An 18,245-nucleotide genomic window follows, 5' to 3' on the forward strand; every position below is an offset into this window, starting at 1 on the left:
AAAAGTCGAACCAAAATGGATTTTTATACGATACAAACTATGGCCCACTATAATGTTAATTGAAACTTTTTAGAGAGTAGCCAATAATGGTTTTTGTACAAGATGGAGCAACACACATTTGCGCAACTTTTAAAAAGGCTAGAACTCTTTGAGCCTTATTCAAGGTACGATTCAACAAATGAAATTTTATACACATGTGAAAAATATTAGGTTTGACTTGGTATAAAATTCAAACAAAGTTGTGTTCATTCTCAATATCATAACAATAAATTAAAAAAAAAACTAAACATTCAAGCTTAGATGATGTGAACCAGTCATGAATTGGTTTAGCTTTCTGATGAAGTTGTATTTGACATTATACCAAATAGTGAATCAAAGTTTGTTATTATTCCAAATGTTATCTACGATAAACTTTTCTAACAAGTAGAGATGTACCGAATATTCGGTCGGTTGAATATTCGGCGCCGAATATCATCAAAAAACCGTTAAGCCGAATATTCGGCTCACCGAATAGTTGAGCTAAGTATTCGGCCGAATAGGCCGAATATCTACTACATAAATCCAGTGAGGAATCCAGATAAGTCAAATCTGGCTGGGATGTCCAGATATTGTTTAATTCTACCCGAGTTTTGCTCTAGTTTATTTAAATTATTTGCTAAATCAAATAAAAATCTAAAATTCCTCTTAAAAATTTTTCAGATTTTGTGTTCAATATTTCAAAAAGTTCTAAATATATTAAAATTTTGCCCTTTTCTTATTTTTTTTTCAAATAGCCTTCTGAATGCCTGACCATCTAAAAGTATGGTTTGTTAAAGGTCATCTATTTTTTCAACAACTATTTTAAAGATATCTTACTAAAATTCGACCTTCATCTAATTTAATATCAGAGAAGCAATTGACACCTGTTTCGACATGTTTTATTCCAGATTTCACAGGAACGCAATATCTTTGGTGATAAACGCCCTTGATGCGACTAGTCATCTGATGTCTTTTCAGTTATTGGTGACATTTTAAAAATCAGAAAGACCCTAACTTAAATAAAAAATATCTTTCTTATACATCATCGGATAATATCATCTGGTTTAAAATAATCGACTAAAAACATGAGGGGCATTAATATGGAAGAAATTGAAAGCATTGAAATAATCGTTTGAGGTTTTTTCATTGAAAACTCAATAGAATATTCGACCTAATATTCGGCCGAATATTCGTTTGGCCGAATAGTTGAAAAGCTCAATATTCGGTATTCGGCCGTTCGCCGAATACCACTATTCGGTACATCTCTACTAACAAGTCTACATTCCCAATGATATACAAGACATTTTACACAAAATGACTCATAAAACATTTCCAGAAGCAAATAACTTTTGTGTAAGGATTACTATGAGACAAATAAAACTGATAAGAGCATTTGAGAAAGATTGCCCACAATAACAAAAACCGTAACAGAAACAAACAGATGTTTTCAGCTTGCCTAAGCATCCGATCCACATTTTATTACCTACTCAATGTCTGGTGGGGCAGGCCAACATAAATAAAGATTACTTAGTGGTGCCAACATCGGCGATTGGCTCGTGTAGATAAAAGCGGTATAAAATTTAAAATTTCCATCAGCAACAAACTTGATCTCTGGTCAACTTTTCAGTCACGTAATCGTGCTATTCATCGATATTATTATAACTTTAATACCTTTTCTTATTGATCCTTCAGGGAAACTAATAATTCAATGGTATCAGAAATACGATAGTAATACGAAATAACGAAATGCGGTGTTCAACGGCATGTCGCACTTCTTTGACTTCAATGTATCGAAATCAATGTTCAAATGTGCAATTCGTGAAGTTCCCTTGCTTTATCATATTATTAATTTAAACATAAGTTAATTTTTATACTCGATCTGTATGACAGCAGTCAAACACTTAATGGAAAAAATGCAGGGAAATCCCTCCCTACATTTCCTTTTCGTACTGATCTGAAACTATAAATTTTGTATTAAACCAACATTGCAACTGTTGAAATTGATAACATTCGTTAACAGTTTGAGATCATTTTATTATGAGTTTGTACTTAAAACATGATTTCGATCCGAATATTAAGGCAGTCATTATTTTCTTTCCCCTTCCCTCTTCCCGTTGCCTATGCTTAGGCGTTACATGTAATCGTTTGTTTACGGAAAGTCTTTAACATGAATTCTATATATCTAATTTTAAATTTTTTTTACCAACTATACCTCTTTTGAATTGAACCAAAGGCACAATAGAATGAAACGAAGAAAAAAATTGAATGAATATTTGGATGGTTACATTTGTGAAAGATTGCTTCAACTTTGAACTAGCATTATATCTTTTTCTAATTTTTTTTCGTCAACCTTTTATCATAAAAACTGTAATTCTGCAATATTTTTGAATTGTTTTTGTAATTTATTATCAACTATTGTGTAGCTCAAGTAATTACTACCAAAATAATATTGATCGTTGTAACAAGTGCAAAACAAAGGCACTATAAAATAGAGAACACTGTTACTACTAAGACTCCTACAATTGGAATCTTAGGAAGGAATTTTTAAATATTGTCAAACGGGGCATCATGCAACAGCGGGGTTAGATGCAACATTTGCTTACCACAGCACTGATAGAATTTTTAATTTTATATAACGTTATTGAGATTGAGATATCTTTTAATAAATACAAATGGATGATGACATAATTTTCGTCATTTCAAGCTAGTATGTTAAAGTATTTGATTTTCATTCAAAATTTTAAAAAACGAGTAAGAGATGTACAAATTTTAACATTTTTCGATGCCGTAAAATACTATACCCAGTATGACGGATCGACTTAATGATATCCCACACAAACTTTTCACTGCTTTAACCATCCTATCATCCAACACTGTTGGTGTATAGATATTTTTCGAACAATCACCATTTTTTTTTAAATATTTTTTTTTATAATGCAATTACCTGCCTAGCGTAAAATGCAACGAAATGCAAATCAAAGGGATACCTTGTAAATCTCGTTCCCATATGCTCGAATATAATTGTTTTGCATCACGCATTTGTCAATATTAAAGTTTCATTCGTCCACACATTTATTTTTATGATTTCATGAAGTAGAAATTTTTGAAGTAGTTTTTAACCCCTAAATGTATGCAATATCATTATCATTGCATAAAAAATTTATCAAAAACTATACAAGTACATATGTTTTCATTACATTTTTCATTAAACCAAAGTTTGTTGCAAGTTACCCCTTTTTCTAAAGATAGTTAAAATTGCATGTTTTTAAAAATATTAAAAATAACTGAAGAAACCAATAATTTTTTGACTACGTCAGTTTAATGTCCCGTTAACCTTTAAACTTTTGATGCATATAGGGTATAATTATCTGTGAACGTCAGTTTTTTAGGAGCTTTTTAGGAGTCTCAAAAATGGATTGAGGAGCCAGAATTTTCAAGCAGTATAATTAAATAAGTAATTACTGTGCTTTTTCTGACTTCTATATTCATAATTGAGTATCAAAAATGATAAATTTAAAACCAAATCCCAAAAAAGAAGAATTTTTTAAATCAAATTTTAAAAAAAAATAATTTTTTTTTAGAGTTATTTACAATACATTCCAAAATCAGATTTAACAACCTCAGTTAAGAATAAAAACTGATATAAAAAGTGAACAAATTTAAGTATCAATATTAGAATACATAATAAGAGTTCAGAATTGAATTTAATTTTAAAAGGCTACGCATTTCTGAATTCAAACTCAACCAAAAACTTCAGAATGGTAGTATGTAGTTGATTTTTTTTAACAAAATAAAGTATGAATAACAAATTTCTCAAAGTTATAAAAATCTTCAAACTTCGGAAAAGTTATCATTAACCTTAATAAAAAGATAACTAGAACATCATCTTATGGTAGGCATCTATTTCTACACGAGTGAGTCTAATTTTTGTGATTATTGCACAAGGGCCTGAATTCATTCAATTCATTGAAATAATGGCAAGTAAGCATTAGACTAGTTCATTTTTCGGTTTTTTCGCAGATCAAAGCCGGACTCATATGGATTGTTCCTCATGCATTTTCAAGTATTTCTGCCAAATTTGAGATCTATTGAACTAATCTCTGTTCTGCGCGATGAGTTTTTGTGAAATTTTTTTTTCGATTTGTTTTGAACGATTATCTAAAACAATTCCATAAAAATGCTTATAATATTAACCACTATGCATCATAAAATTATCATTTTATATTCACAGTGGCTTGCTAGAACTCCCATAAGAAAATTTTCAAGAAAAATGAACTTTTTTCACAAAAACTCATTGCTCAGAACAGAGATTAGTTCAATTGATCTCAAATTTGACAGAAATACTTGAAAATGCATGAGGAACAACCCATATGTGTCCGGCTGAAATCTGCCAAAAAAAGCCGAAAAGTGAACTAGTCTAGTGAACATATCAGCACCAACATGAGAAAAGGGTATAAAAGACAAAGTAAACAAAACCCGTTTTCAGTGGATTCAGATAGCCCAATATAAGCTCTACTTAACACAAAAACCGTTTTTAGTTTTTCAGTTTTCGTAAGATTTATAATGCAGTTTGAGCAAAGGATCTAAAAAATTTAGAGCCATAAAATGACATTTAATCCTCACACAGATTGTTTTATATACCCTTTACTTCACAACAAAGCAAACGGTCTAGATCCAAAACATTAAAAGGGGACGAATGCGGAAAGCTACTCACTCACTCCTATCGCGAGAACCATAAGCCTTTGGCAAAAAATAGGGGAAATTTTATCTCCATCTCGCTCACACATATGAGACATACAGTACAAAGCAAAGGGTGTATAAAACATTAAGACGAATTTCATATTCCAGCTAGGGTCTATAAACAATTGCGAGCTATTTTTTCATGATAACACCTTCGTATCGATAAAAAAAACATATTCAGAATGATCCTACACACCGTTTTGACCATAAAGACTTTCAAAATTCCTCGTGAACTTTAATTAGCGATTTAGAAACAATTGCAAAATTTTCAAACACGTTTTTCTCGAAACGTCATAAATGAACATAGACCCTTTTCACGTGTTGGTGCTGATATATCATTAAACGACTGCTTTTATGTAACAGAATTGTTACAATTAGCAACAAATGAAGCGTTTTGCTTCAAGATAATCTTTAATAGAAAGATATGTGGGCTTGTGATATAGCTCAGTTGGCAAGTCAGTTGGTTCCTGAGAGGGTCCTCCTTCCTGAGTAAACATAGATCACAGTTGTACCGGATAAGTTTTTCAATGACTGGTCCGCCAAATGCATCGTTGATATAAGTCGCGAAGGACATAAAGATGTTAAAACGGCTATAATTGAAACAGAAAAAAAGAAAGATACCGTAATCCGAGGTAATATTGATCACTTTTTTTTATTAGACTACTTTAATATTGATTTAAAAATCGATTTCGTGTCTGTTTTGAATCTGATGCTTTAGGGCAGGGGTTTTCAGATCATTTGCTCGGCGGAGCACTTTTTAAAATCAAAAATTTTGGCGGAGCACCTACATTTTTGAAATAATGAAAAACCCGAGTTTTGAAAACTTGATAGTATTTATCGTTTAAATAAGATGTGTCTTGTCATCGTAGTCAATAAAATCAGTAATAAATGGCTACTCTTTGAATAGTCTTGTTTTTTCTAACAAAATATGTGTCATCAAAAATTAATAATTTAAATAGAACAAATACGCTTTCTTCGATTTTTCAACCTGTAACAAGTTTGGTTAAATATGTGTCAGTTGTAGCCTGACGTCTGGTTCCGCGTTTAGTCGGGATCGGTATTTTGTCTTCTTTGAGATATATGTGGAAAATCCAGACTAACATAGATATGTAAGTTGTGGAAAACGGCAGAAGAATAAGTTTTGCTTTAACGAACGAAATTTCAAATTTATTTTTCAGTTGACACCAATACTCCTCCAACGACTTTTTGGATACGAATTTTTCCTGAAGCTTTGAATCCGATGTCATATCTATCAAGCATTCATATTCTTGCCATGTTAATGATTCTGGTTTCTTTGACATAAAATAGGCTGTTCCACGCATTTAAAGTATGCGATCTTTTTATTATTTTATGATATTCTTCGGGGAATTTTGCTGGAAGCTGTTCAACAAATCCTGCGACAAAACATTGTAATTATAATTGTAAATGACTTCATTAGACACGTGGGCCTGTTAGTTTAAATTTACACCAAGGAATACAAAAATAAATTTATCAACGAAAAGTGTTGTGATTGTCATAATTCTTGGAAATATTCGGATGATAACTTCAAGGTTGTTTCTGATTGAATGCTTCCTAAATTCTGAAAGCTGTCCAGGTTGCGCTTTTTGATTGGTTCTGTCAAAAATTTGATTTTTCTCTTGATAGTCATGATTTTGCCGTTTTAATCGAAGATTGTTATTCCTTTACCTTGCATTGAAAGACTGCAGTCATTTTTAATACCAACGAGACAACGTTTTTCTACGAGATAACCAGCAATCTTCGGTTTGAAGTAGTAGCGTGGAATGTTGGCTAACCATCTCTTTGCACAACGCCTTGAATAACCCTGAATTTTTCGGTCGAGCCTTAATAAAGTTGATTATTTTTATGCTTTCGTCCAAGACTTCCTTCAAAGATGATGATAGTTTCTTTATAGCAAGTGCATGTCGATGAAGGTTGTACAACTACTACCGCAACTTTTGGTCTTTTCTTTGATCTTGGCAACGACTCCAGCAGTATTTCAACTATAGCTTTCGCACCGGCCATAAATACATCAATGCAATTTCCCCAGGGAATATTGTTGTCCGTGACATAATCATCAATTATTTAGCTCTTCTTCGAAACATTCAGAACCTTGATAGCGAACAAATATCATCAGAATTGCTAGTCCTGCCACATCCGTGGATTCGTCGAAGTTCTTAATCGCCTTTAACATCTTCAGCCATGTCACAAATTCGCCGAAAAACCGTGTTGTCAGACATGGGAATCGAATTTACCAATTCCACTGTTTTATTATTAACCATGATACGGACGACTTCTTGAATTCAAGGTTTGATTAAGTTTTCAGCAATAGTATGCACTTTTCTAGCTTGTCCAATCGGTAGCTCGTCAAGTACATTGAGTGTTTTGCTTTTGCACACTCAGTCCTGCAACACAACGTTGTAGATCAGGCATGTCAAACTCGTTTAAGTAAGCGGGCCGTATTAAAAAATTTCTATGACGTAGAGGGCCGCAGCCAAAATCAGTTATAAAACATAACATATTAGTTGCGCGGAGATTAGATACAATAAAATGGAATATAGTTATAAGTAAACTTGGAATGAAATTTTGCGTTAAATTTTTATGTAAGCTTTTAATGTTTAACAATAACATTCTTATACTATAATGCATTATATCTATTGTCCTGATATCAGGTTGAAGTTTATTAGTCACTGACACTTTCATTATAGATGATAATTTTTTATCAGATAATCTCGAACGATGAGGAGTTTTTGTAGCTTTCATTTTGGAATAAAAACTGCTCACATAGATAGCTACTTGGAAACATAGCAAGAATTCGGGCAACAAATTTCCGTAACTCCGTAGCGTTCAGGCAAATAGCTGTAAAATTTTGGTACAGCCACTTCAATGTATTTCGCTTTTAATAAAGAATCGCACTGCAGCTCTATCAACTCTAGTTGCAAATTATCAGCAACATTTTTAAGAGCAAACGAAAATGGAGATACAAGCAACGAAAATTCTTGCTCGTATGAATTAATTTTGAATTCATCTAGTAACGATTCTAGGTGAAGTACGTATTTACCAAATGATGCAGCCTCATTTGATCTTTTCAGTTCTTGACACGTAGAGAAGTGCACAAGGTTTACTTTGTAAATTTGGTTGATCCATAACCGTAACTTCGCTTGAAAGTTTTTTACATCATCACAAGCAGTTATAATTTTTTTTTCTTTTCCTTGAAGCTTTAAGTTCAAATCTTGCAGGTGGCCAGTGAGTTCAACGTCAAATGCCAAATCCTGAACCCAGTCGTCTGCTTGAAAATGTTCAACAGGTTCACCTTTCATTTGCAAAAATAATATTATTTCCTCTCGTAGCAAAAAAAAAAATCTTTTTAATATTTTGGGGCAGGAAAGCCAGCGTACTTCTGTGTAGTAGGGAATTTCGTGAAAATTTAAGACGGAGCTACGCGGGCCGCATTGACCAAGGCCGAGGGCCGCATGCGGCCCGCGAACCCCCAGTTTGACATGCCTGTTGTAGATCATAGCAGTGCATTTTGACAATCTGCCATCCTTTGCCAACCTCCCTGCAGGGATTCAGCCGCCAGTAAAAACAAAGTTAACAAAATTTATTCGTTCGTACTAAATGCCCTGTGAATTTTTTTATCATGTTTGGATAAAAATGAAACAAAAAAAATATCAGAGTTTTTCAAAGTTGGTTTACGATTTTCGTTGCGTACGTCGCGGAGCACTTTCAAAAGCTTCGCGGAGCACCAAGTGCACCAAACCCACTGCACTAACTCTTTTCAAAAACGCCAGATCCCTTGCAAGATCTGCAGTACGAACCGCAAAAAATGACTGTTGGTTGAAATTCACTGAAGAAATTCATCCTAATACCCCTTCCAAAGTCCTATGGAGTAAAATTAAAATCCTGAATGGTGAACCTCGTAGAAATCAGTACCATCTTCTACTTAACCGACAGTTTACAAATGATCCCTCCCTCCTTGCCGAAGCCTTCAGTTCTCACTTTTCCAACACTAACCCTCCTCCCAACCAAAACCGCCCATCAACCAATTCCAACCCTTCTCCTAATCCTACCTCCCTCATACATAGCCCATACAATTCCGATTTTACTCCTCAAGAACTTTTCTCTGCCCTTCACAAAGTTCACGGTCTCTCCTCCGGAATTGACGATATAGGTTACCCATTCTTGAAAAACTTGTCTCTTATGGTCAAAACAGTTCTCTTAGATATATTCAATAATATATGGGACCAGGGGTTTATTCCTGACGGTTGGAAACGAGGCCTGGTTATTCCTATCCCCAAACCCCAGAAAGATCCTAACAGTATTGACAGCTACCGCCCTATAACGCTTCTCGACTGCACTGGCAAAATCATGGAAAGATTAGTCAACCATCGTCTGAACACTATTCTCGATGAAAAACACCTATTGGACGATCGACAGTTCGCTTTCCGGCCCGGTCGTTCTACAGATGACTACCTATGCCACCTTGAAGCCATTCTAGATGACGCCTTAAATCGAAGCCAACATATCGAACTACTGTCTTTGGATTTGTCAAAAGCGTTTGACCGTGTAGATCAAAATGCAATACTTTGCACCTTACGCGAATGGGGAATTGAAAATCGACTATTCCAATATATTCAAAGCTTTTTAACTAATCGCTCCATCCAAGTCCTCGTCAATGCCACCCTCTCCAGCCCAAAATCCGTGCTTACCGGAGTTCCGCAAGGATCCGTGATATCTCCCACATTATTTCTTATAGCAATAAACTCCATATTTAAAATAATCCCCGATAACATAAAAATTCTAGTTTACGCCGACGATATCCTATTGATATCAATCTCTCCTTTTGCCCGTCTCACACGTCAAAGATTACAAACTGCCATAGACAAGGTAGCTAGGTGGGCCCCAACCATGGGCTTCCAGTTCTCTCCCGACAAATCAAAACTCCTACATCTTGGCCCTAACAGGAAAAAGGTCAATAAATTACCCCCAATAACTATGAATGGTCAAACCATCCCACTAGTACGTTGCACCCGACTTTTGGGTGTTTGGATTGATGATAAGTTAAACTTTCTAACTCATCTCAACCAAGTCAGAAAAAATGCTAACAATAAGATCAATATGCTTCGTATCCTAAGTCAAACCCCAAGTCATGCCAATCGCGACTCCCTGTTTCGATTCCTACACGGCTGGATGCTTCCTTCAACCCTATACGGCTTGGGCTTTGTAAGTAGATGTGGTCCTCCCGTCTATCAAAAACTTGAACCCCTGTACAATCGATGCGTTCGTATCATTGGATCTGCCTTTGTCACCAGCCCAATAGTTTCAATCATGGCTGAAAGTGGACAGTACCCTTTCAAATATCTAGTCGCCAAATCCCTTACATCTAAATCCCTACGATGGCTTTCCTTTGGTGGCAGTGATGAAGTCCCTTTAATTTCCCGCACTAACTCCCTGCTCTCAGAAATAGCTAACACCTCCCTTCCAAATATCTGTCAAAGAAGAACGACTCCCTTCCGTTATTGGTCTGAAAAAGTACCCCACGTTGATTTATCCCTTTCTCTCAAAATTAAAGCTGGACAACACCCACTTACAGTTTTACCTTTTTACCACAGCCTAGTCCACAACAAATATTTATCAACATCACACATCTTCACCGATGGCTCTAAAACCGCTGACGGGCGAGTCGGATCCTTATTACCGACCCTTTCGACCAGCGCAGCATCGCTCTACCATCGCAGTGCTCCGTCTTCAGTGCTGAAGCTTATGCTCTGCTCAACGCCTTGCTAAACATTTCTAATCATTTCCCCCCCACTACTATTTTCACAGATTCCGCTAGCGTACTGAAAGCAGTTCAAGCCGGTAACATCAAGCATCCGTGGATATCCTCAATCTCTAACGAAGCCCTGAATAAGAACGCTACCCTTGTCTGGATACCTGGTCATGCAGGCATACCAGGCAATGAAGCTGCCGACCGACTCGCCTCGCTTGCCACAAGTCTCGACCCAATACCGACCCCCATACCGCAACAAGATGCATATCGCGACATCTGTAATCGACTGTCCCTCGCCTGGGAAGAAAACTGGGCAATAAACCGAACAGCCAAATTAAGGGAAGTCAAAAACACCACCCAAAAATGGGTTGACCGACCTAATCCTAGAGAAAGAACAGCACTTACCCGACTTCGTATCGGGCATACACGAATCACTCAGTCTTACCTTCTCGATAGAGAAGACCCCCCTAGTTGCCCCGCCTGCAATTGCCCCGTTACCATAAAACACATACTGGTTAACTGCCAAATCTACGACAATCAAAGATCCCTTTGCCAACTGGCAGACAATTTGCGCCAAATTTTATCCAATTGCCCAGAAGAAGAGAAAAAATTAATAACATTTCTAAAAAGTACCAAACTCCTATCCCAAATTTAAACTAGTTGTCCATTCATCCGGATTTGTCTACCGTCACTCGAATCTGTTTCCTTAATTAGCCGGACATGCGTGCCGTTGGGACAAACTGTTTCCCTAATATCCGGTTTTGAATGCCATCAGGATTCTCTGTTCCTCTATAAAGCCGGACCTATGTACCGTTGAACTATCAGTTTCCTGGAATATTTGGATTTGATCACCGTTGAAACAATTTGTTCCATATAGCCGGACCTGCGTGCCGTGACCAGAAACATTTCGACACTACAACTAGAATCTATAGGAATAGGGAAGAATGCCACAATGTGGTAAATTCCTGGCAAAAAAAAAAAAAAAAAAAAAAAAAAAAAAAAAAAAAAAAAAAAAAAAAAAAAAAAAATCTATCAACTCTAGTTGCAAATTATCAGCAACATTTTTAGGAGCAAACGAAAATGGAGATACAAGCAACGAAAATTCTTGCTCGTATGAATTAATTTTGAATTCATCTAGTAACGATTCTAGGTGAAGTACGTATTTACCAAATGATGCAGCCTCATTTGATCTTTTCAGTTCTTGACACGTAGAGAAGTGCACAAGGTTTACTTTGTAAATTTGGTTGATCCATAACCGTAACTTCGCTTGAAAGTTTTTTACATCATCACAAGCAGTTATAATTTTTTTTTCTTTTCCTTGAAGCTTTAAGTTCAAATCTTGCAGGTGGCCAGTGAGTTCAACGTCAAATGCCAAATCCTGAACCCAGTCGTCTGCTTGAAAATGTTCAACAGGTTCACCTTTCATTTGCAAAAATAATATTATTTCCTCTCGTAGCAAAAAAAAAATCTTTTTAATATTTTGGGGCAGGAAAGCCAGCGTACTTCTGTGTAGTAGGGAATTTCGTGAAAATTTAAGACGGAGCTACGCGGGCCGCATTGACCAAGGCCGAGGGCCGCATGCGGCCCGCGAACCCCCAGTTTGACATGCCTGTTGTAGATCATAGCAGTGCATTTTGACAATCTGCCATCCTTTGCCAACCTCCCTGCAGGGATTCAGCCGCCAGTAAAAACAAAGTTAACAAAATTTATTCGTTCGTACTAAATGCCCTGTGAATTTTTTTATCATGTTTGGATAAAAATGAAACAAAAAAAATATCAGAGTTTTTCAAAGTTGGTTTACGATTTTCGTTGCGTACGTCGCGGAGCACTTTCAAAAGCTTCGCGGAGCACCAAGTGCTCCGCGGAGCACGATCTGAAAACCCCTGCTTTAGGGTAACATTAATCAGTCTCTATTTTCGACACTTTTAAGGACTTTTCTTGATCATAAAGGATACAAAACACCTTCGTTATATTAAGAAATGCTGGTTTATAAATTTTACCTTGCTTTTTAACGTTTTTTTTAAACATTTACAATCGAAAAAGAACTATTATGCTGCATACATTTAGAGGCAAAAATTAAATTAATTGCTAAATAGTTTGAGCTACAAAATGCAAATCAAAATTTACCTTCACACATTCCTGTAGGCCCTCCCACTATTTCCATTTTAATTTATCTTTTAAGTTAATCATTTGATAGGGTTTCTTTCCATTTGTCCAATACGGGCTTACTCTTGAAAATTGTCCGTATTTTTTATATATAAAAAAAATTATCTCTAAATGACTATAAAAATAGCACTATAACTGTACACATACAAAGAAAAAAGTAACAACTTTTACAACCCGTTTGCTTACAAATGCTTTTTGGTATCGTCAGGAGAGCTGTTTGTTGGGGGCCTTGGAAAAACAAGATATTTTAGGATTTTGAAATTACATGATTACTAACAGATTTTTTTTTCAAAAACAAATAAAATTTTGCCTATTTAATACTCAGAAAATTGGCTTTCAAAAGTAGAAAACATTTTTCGAAAATTCAAACTATAGACTGAGCTATTGATGATAATGTCCTATAAATTTCCATTCGTAAAATAAAAAAAAACATAGTTTTAAATATATTTAACTTATTTCAGCGTTGCGTCACATAAATTGGAAAAACTTTCTTTTATTGATTTTTGTAACACCTTGTGTTAAAGTTTGATCAGATGTAGGTTCTATATATTGCCGTGCTTCGCTCAAGTTGACCTTTAATTTGCAACCAATAAAAGTGTTTTCTAAGCAGTGATTTACAAGTTAAATTTCTTTTCCTCAGTTGCGTCACGTAAGGCGACTTTTCAGTGTGTTCTAAATTCTTTACGGTATAGAAGATTTATGCTTTGTTTGACGACGGAATTCAACGAAATTTTGCCAAAACGTTTAATATGAATATAAAAAACTTGTTATTTTTTGTTCTAATTTTCTTGTAATTTCACTATCGATCTATTTTCATTGCGTTCCATCACAATATTTTTTGGTCACAGGGTTTTGCTCGTGATATGATGCAACGAAAAAGGTAACGAATAGGGCATCAATAACTAATTTCAATAAAGACCGATGTGTCTTGAATGTGAGTTTTGTTAAAGTTCATATTATGACCAATATTATACCCGAAACAGAACCTCAATTAGAGTTATAATTGAAAAAAGTAATGATGGTAAACCGTGCGTCTGAAAGTCGCATTACTAGTATGGAAACTTAAAACGAACAAAAAAATATTTCTACAACACAGTATTCGTTGCGTCAGATCATTTTGTTAACCCACTTGTAACTTTATTATTTCTTAATCGATTTTAAATAAGTAAAATGCATGGAATGTGCTTCAAACTTTTGAAAAGAATCAGAATTATTTATTACAACATATGAACAGAGTACGTTGTAAACCTAAAAACCATCTAAAGACACCTCTTTTCTACCTCTAACTAGAAAAAATGAGCTCCAAACGCCTTGACATCAAGAAATCAATTGGCGTTTGCCTTATTTTTGGGTACAGAACGTAAATTTTTTTCGAGTATAACTCATATAGGGGGAAGTCGGGTAAGACGGACACTTTCAATATTTCGAAAGTTACAATTTTTGGTTCAAATCTAATGACGAGAATATGTTCGCTTGTGTTGATACACACTTTTGAGACCATTTGTTTTTTTTTTACATCAAGCAAGGGTTTACAATTGTAAACAAAACAAACTTTGAGGATCCACTATTTGCTGTAATTTTCTCTACTCAGAAAATAGTTCATAATTGTAACATTTTCGAAAACTTCAACCGTTTTCAAAGGTGGGGTGTCTATTAGGCAGTTTTTTTCCATATGGAGGACAATCAGCAAATTTTGGTCGAAGGGCTTGAGCAACAACCGTTTAGGAGAAAATGTTGCTTAGAAGAATAAGACGAACACCTAAAGGTCAAGTAAAACGGACACATAAGTTTCTCCGGGTTTTTCAAATTTTTCATCGGTTTGATGCTCCTCAACTATGCCTTCAAAAATGCTTGGCAAGAATAACTGTAGCTCGAAAAGCACTCACCACCTAAAACAGGCCATAAAAATTGTAAAAATTGGATCTCCAATGAAGACAGCGTCACAAGATACAGAATTCCGAAAACCGCCGGAGCAGTTTGTTCCATTTTGGTTTAAAAACGTTCTAAAATACTGTACTTGCAATAATATGATCTTTTCAGCTATTTTTCCGGAAAACTTTACATTTTCCACGCAGTGTCCGTTTTACTCTACCATTTTTTCGAGTGTAATTTTCAAGCATGTTTAAGATTGCTATAAAAACAGTCTTGATGAAGGAAATTTAATAATGCCAATGCTGGTTAATGCGACAGCAATCAACCTTAACTGCCCATCTGCACCAAAACTGCGATGAGAAAAGCAATATCTGATTTCCTATTGCGATTCTACCTTAGGGTGTCCGTTTTATCCGATTTTCCCCTAGTGAGAAAAATGGTAAGCATTCATCGACAATTTAATCGAATATGAAATATTATAAATGGCTTTGTGGTGGACAGCGCGTGGAGTGGGTCATATAAGAATTCTTAGCATTCATTGAATAGATATTTGATTTTTGAGCGTGTTTATAGAAATGGAAACTATATTAACATTTCAATACTTCATCAAACTACCACCAGAAATTGTTTGATTATCTTCGTTGTCACTAAAACTGAACATAAATGCCTGGTCGATGATATTAGCTGTTTGATCTTCAACACACAATTGATGACGATTTCACAGAAAATATTATGATTATTTTCATTTTCTTAGCTAATAAGCCAAGTTTCAACATTTAATTTCTGATCTGGTTAACGGACAACGCTTCAACTGATCCATCGCACTCTGTTGATTGATTAGAATGCAAATCCTTTAACAAATTCCAGCTTGATCCTAATACCCTTTTACACACTGATTTCTTCATTCTCTGAAACTACGCACAGCACCGATGAAACGTTCATTAAACAACCAGCGAACATGCCGATTTGGAGGCTAACATATAAATCACACTATGCTCTTTAAACATGCCACAAATCTGAACTTTCAATTCGTATCATCTTCTTTAGTTTGCACGCTAATTCGCCTCTTTCCTTTTTTGTCGACCATCCTTCAGGAGATTGTTCAGTTTGTGATAAAACATCAAATTAAAATGAAATATAAAAAAACCCGAGATAACATCCGAGATAGGTGTTTTCCAGTAGGTGGCAGCAGGACGAAGAAATGTGGCTCCATAGCATCCACTTTTGAAGGAAGCGGCAAAAAAACGCATCCACCAAAGATTCCCATTAAACACACGGTGGTCACTTGGAAAAAAGATTTATAGGAAGCACAACGCAGGTCCGAGTAATACCATGTTGATAGAAGTCAATGATGCCTGACGGCGTGATGATACCGACGGTCTGCGCGCGCAGCATCCGATCTTTCATGAGCAACTTAAGCGCCCAATCGATTGCCACAAATTTAAAATCACGGACGAACGGGGGGAGAGAGAGAGGGGGACAGAAGCCTTTGGGCAGCACGCAGCACCGAACTACTTATATCGACTTCAATACGTTCCACGACAATGTGGTGTACCTCACACGGAGGACACTGAATATTATTCCGAGAGCGCACCGAAAGCTTATCCTTACGACTTGATTGACGAAAGTAAACTAACCTATGGGAAAACGGTGGAGTACAACGTAAGATCTGCGCGTCTCGCCAAGCTCGCGATACCCGGGAAGCTGGGTGATGCTACAAAACAGAATGCGCGACGCAACATCTTTTATGTCGTCGTCGGTCAATCAAAATAATGATGCTGTAAGATCCTTGTAATCATACTGAAAAGTGTCTGTTGAACATGTGAACATGTTAATACAACATTTAAGTTTTATAATGGTGTATTAACAATTTTCACACTAGGCCGTTGAAAAAATGGCCTTTAGATCCTATATGTTTTTTTCGATACCTTTGAGTCACCGAGAACAAGAGTAAAATATGATTCATAGTCCCCCTACAATCATTAGCCGTATCTTTTCACCACAAAATGTTCATTTATTCGGGTGTTAATTGACCAAATATCAAGCTTTTCATGAATTTCAGTCATTCAATACTTACTATTTGAGTTCAAATATGTTGTTTAAAAAAGTTTTGTTATAAAAATTTGAAAAAAAGTCCGATACATCAACGTTTTTGAAAACCACCATTATGGCCATGGGTCAAAATAGCAGAGGCCGGCATCAAAACGCTATTCGCTAGTTAGTCTGCTACATTTTTGTTTGTATATTTATTTTTAATCTTAATTCTGGAGAAACTATGGCTAATAAACCTCACCACCTTGTGGAAAATAACATTTATCAGCATTATTGCTTTAAGAATTGCACTTAGTGGAGTTTGTTTATCCGTTACTTCACCAGATATCCCGTGAGAAAATAAATTTGTCTACAAAAAGTAGCGGACTAATGGAATAAACATATATTAGCATTCTTCCTTGACTGATTGCTTGTGGTGGTGTTTATTCATCTGCTAGTGCAAAATTTTTATTAAAATCTAACTGAAAACGATAATTATCTAACAAAAACGGAGCAGGCAAATTAGCGATTTGCGTTTTAATACCGAACACTGCAAAATTGTAGCTTGTAACAATTATTAGTCAAATTGCTCACAATTATTAGTCACATAGAAGTCCGTTGCAACACCCGAATATCAGCATAGAAATCAATAAGTTTCTGGCAAACATTTGGGGCTTTGCTAGTATACATTCAAGGGGCAATTAAGCTAGCAACCAAGAAATGTTTTGTTTTGATGGCAAAAAAGTGACCCATGATTGTGTGGCATTTGGTGGTTGCTGTAACAGTAATGGGTCACTTTTATTTTGCCAAATAATATTGAATTTTCGCTTAGTTTCAGTTGGAAAATGTAAACTCGCCCTTTGTGCTGATATGAGACCAATTTATTTTGTTGGAATCTATGAAATACCCGCATAAGAGGCTTAAAGGTTTAAAATGTCAACCTTAAAACATTTGAATTTCATACGATAGTTCGACAGATAATAGTTATCGTATGATAAAAGCTATTAAAACAGAAATTTTACTGTTATTATGCGCACACATAATATTTTAATGCATTTCGATGATATTATCGATAAACTGAAGATAGCAGTATGAAATAATTTCTTTTAAGTTCAGTAGATATCAGTAGTTCAAATGATCAGTGAATAATATTTGTGTTTGACGCATGATTGTGGGGAGACTGTCCCATATGCATTTTCGTCATTTTTCAGTTTATCTCAAAAATCGTTTATATACAGTTAGTTCTTCAATTTAGACTAAAAACTTTCATAACTTTGTTCTCAACATACATGAAAAAAATACCAAGTCATGTCTGTCCCATATGTCTATTTATACAGAATGCTTCAAAATAGCTCCTCTAATTTACGTTAATTTTACAAATATTCATACAATGTGTGCGACTAAATAAGCATTCCTTGAAATTGCAAAAGTTAGACTAGATAAAACAGTAGGGGAGAATGAGGATACTTGATCCCTGGGGATACTTGATTCCTTAGCTATATCTCGAAACTGGAATGTCTAACAAAGATCAAATGTTCTAGAAAAATGTGCTAAAATGAGCAAAATAACAATGCTTATAGTTTAAAAAATTTTAACAAAATAGTTGTTTGAGTAATTGAACTTTGTTTGAAAAATTTCACGAAATATAACT

General features: G+C 35.3%; 1 protein-coding gene across 8 annotated transcripts in view; it reads right to left on the reverse strand.

Annotated features, from left to right (window-relative positions):
* LOC129743714 (protein Wnt-2) overlaps nucleotides 1-16,176 on the reverse strand; it is a 52,069-nt gene extending 35,893 nt beyond the window's left edge. For 5 of the 8 annotated variants that reach the window (XM_055735835.1, XM_055735830.1, XM_055735833.1 and 2 more), the window contains exon 1: nucleotides 15,895-16,176. The gene's annotated coding sequence lies outside the window, so the exon portion shown is untranslated. Of the gene's footprint in view, nucleotides 1-15,444; nucleotides 15,859-15,894 lie in introns of those variants that run through there. The other 3 variants (XM_055735829.1, XM_055735828.1, XM_055735827.1) reach the window with 3 other exon arrangements.
* Between the last annotated feature and the right edge of the window lie 2,069 nt (nucleotides 16,177-18,245).

This window comes from Uranotaenia lowii, chromosome 2 (genome assembly GCF_029784155.1).
Source record: "Uranotaenia lowii strain MFRU-FL chromosome 2, ASM2978415v1, whole genome shotgun sequence".
NCBI classification, from domain to species: Eukaryota; Metazoa; Arthropoda; class Insecta; order Diptera; family Culicidae; genus Uranotaenia; species Uranotaenia lowii.